Raw genomic sequence first — 3,210 nt, forward strand, 5'->3', positions numbered from 1 at the left:
CGATAAAGAAGGGCTAGTATTAACTCTTCCCCTTAATTAAAAAAAAAATATATATATATATTAAATATGTTTCCAGATGTTAGTGAAGCAAGTCTCACTCAGCTGCTGAAGCATTCCCTATTTTGTCAAATTAATAATGGAATAGCTTTGAAAATCAATTTCTAATAAAATAAAGTGATATCTCTCCAAATGAAGGACTTGCTGTGCACAGCTGCTCTTGTGTTAACCATTAAATGGTGAACAAGTGTTGCTGCTATGATATTGAACTCTCCCAAGAAAGTCATTACTGAAGCAGGTACTAAGGGACCAGAAAGCCTAAAAATCTATACAAAATGAATTTTAAAAGCCTTGAAAAACTAAGAACTTTTCTTTTTTCAAATGGATCCATATTTTATAGGTGTCAGCTCCTGTTAACAACTCAACATATACAAGAGCCTTTAGAGTTAAAAAAAAAAAGAAAACCACAAAACTTCCCCAGTAATGCAGCTTGTAAATAATCAATTATCGCAATTAGTGTGTAAGTTGAATTGTTCTCTGATTTTTAGGAGGAGAGGACATGGGCTGACACAATTTTGTTCTAACTGTACTCATGATGTGGAAAATCTTATAATATACTTGCTGAATGTTGTGGTTGTGCAAGTAGAATCCACCTAGTTACAGGCTAATAAGTTATGTCTGTGGAGATAGTGAACATTGAATCCAGCAGACCACTTCATGCTGAAGTTCTTACCATCTCCGTTTTTATAAAACACATAGAATGTCCATAGTTTTCACTCTTAAGGGGGAAAAAAACGCTGTCTTGTTGCTCCTAAATATCTTCCCAAGCTTTACGGTTCCTTTTGGAGAGTGATTATTCCAGATGAAACAAATATATTTATGGAAGATGAAATTTGCTATAGACACGAAGAGGCAGATAGCTGCCTGTGAACTGAAATAACAAAGTTTTTTGAGGGCCTAATTTTAAGTTGCAGATTGAGGTATGTATCATGGGTTCAGATCACTTCAGTTGTTTTGGGGTTTTTTGGTACCTTCAGACCAATAAAATAATGGATTTGATTACATAAGGCCTGTTTCAGTGTAAAACTCATGGCCTTTGACATGATCCTGCACCACATCCTTATCTCTAAATTGGAGACAGATTGATTGAAAGCTGGAGTACTAGTTGGATAAAGAATTAATTTAATGGTCATATCCAGAGAGTCGTTGCCAACAGCTCTATGTCCAGGTAGGTCAGTCACAAGTAGTGTCCCCAAGGGGTCTGTCTGTCTTGGGACCACTGCTCTTCAATGTCTTTATAAATGAGATAGACAGCGGGACTGTGTGTATGCTTAGCAAGTTTGCTGATGACAGTAAGCTGAGTGATGCAGCAGACACAATAAAAGGGATGGATGCCATTCAGAGGGACTTGTACACACTCAAAAAACAAGCAAGGCACAAAGGAGTCTGAGGTTTACCAAGTGTTGCACTTGGTTCGAGGCAGTCTCTGATATGAGTATAAACTGGGAGAAGAACTCATTTAGAGCAGCCCTGCAGAGAAGGACTTAGAGGTCCTGATGGATGAAAAGCTTGACATGAGCCAGCAGTGTGCTCTTATGGCCCAGAAGGCCAACACCATCCTGGGCTGCATCAAAAGAGAGATGGCAAGCAGGGAGAGGGAAGTGATCGTCTCCCTCTACTCTGCCCTTCTGAAGTACCTGGAGTACTGAGCACCACTCCTATGAAGAAAGGTTAATGAGTTGGGCTCATCTTGGAGAAGGGAAGGCTCTGGGAAACCCCGCCTTCCAGTATTTAAAGGGAGCTTAGGGGCAAGAGTGGGCGAGGCTTTTGACACAGTCTGGTAGTGATAAGACAAAGGGGAATGGCTTTAAACTAAAAGAGGGGAGATTTATGTTAGATGCTGGGTAGAAATTTTTTACTCTGAGCATGGTGAGGCACTGGAACAGGTTCCCCAGAGAAGCTGTGGGTGCCCCATCTCTGGCAGATGTTCAAGGCCAAGTTGGCTGGGGTCCTAAGCAGTCTGATCTAGTGGTTGGCAACACTGCTCATGGAAGGGAGTTAGATCTAGATAATTCTTAAGGTCCCATCCAACTTAAGCCATTTTGTGATTCTATGAATACTCACTGTTGGACTGTTTTGGGCTGAAACACATCTGGAATGTGATAATTGACATTTGTTACCTGCCTCTTTCCTCAATGTGTTACAGAGATGTAAGCTGTTAATAATTCATTTGTGCCTTTTTGCTTCTGGTACATATATACCTAACCAGTAGAGCAAAGCAGATGTAACTGAGGTTTCATTGAGCAGGACTCTCTTGAGAGCCTCTTCCTTTGATGCTCACCTTTGCCTCTTTATTTTCTCAGCACATACTAAAATCATCAAATGAGTTATAAATGGACAGATGCAGTCAAGATCTCCTTTGAGCAGTGCTTTCCTTTAGGCTTCATCCTGGAACAACTTCTGTACTGCGTGAATAGTCTTGTATGTAATCAGTAAAACTGAGGCTTTCCACTGCAACTGTGGAAATAACAGAATAGCATGCCTAGCCGAAGCTTGAAATACAGACATCCCTACAACTTCCATAATGCAATCAGCAGAAATGGGAGGGATATCAAATCTAATGAATAATTTATAAAATATCAAATTAACCATATGCCAAGCAAGAAAATCTTTAAAAGACAACATGAATAAAGCCTAATTTATGCAACAGAGACCCACATAGTGTTGACATAATTCAATACTATCTAACAATAAAAACACTGAAGTGGATCTCTTCAAGACATTCTGTGAGCCAGATTGCAAGGCATCAAAATTTATGTTTTAAACGACAAACTATATAAATAAAATTGCAAATCTCAAAATCATTGATTTTAGTTTCATTAGGAAAATGTCCAGTGAATTTTTTGGCGTATTTTATGATTGCTTTCATGAGACTTTAGTCAGTAAGACCCAAGACAGTTTCCCTGAATAGTTTTGCAGAATGTTATTTATATGGATGAAGCAAATGTATGGATCTCTTTTTCTAGTGGTCAACATTCTTTCTAATTATTTAATATAAAGTTATAATATCATAATTAGTTGTTTTCAGATAGAAAGTCTTTGTCGTCTCCAACAATTCATGAAGCATAAAATCTCTAAGGAAGAGAAAGGAAGGAAAGAAGGAAGGAATGAATCTCATACAAACTCCTAAGTGCTTTTGGAAATAAAAGGGGA

The sequence above is a fragment of the Meleagris gallopavo genome, chromosome 1, assembly GCF_000146605.3.
Source record: "Meleagris gallopavo isolate NT-WF06-2002-E0010 breed Aviagen turkey brand Nicholas breeding stock chromosome 1, Turkey_5.1, whole genome shotgun sequence".
NCBI lineage: Eukaryota > Metazoa > Chordata > Aves > Galliformes > Phasianidae > Meleagris > Meleagris gallopavo.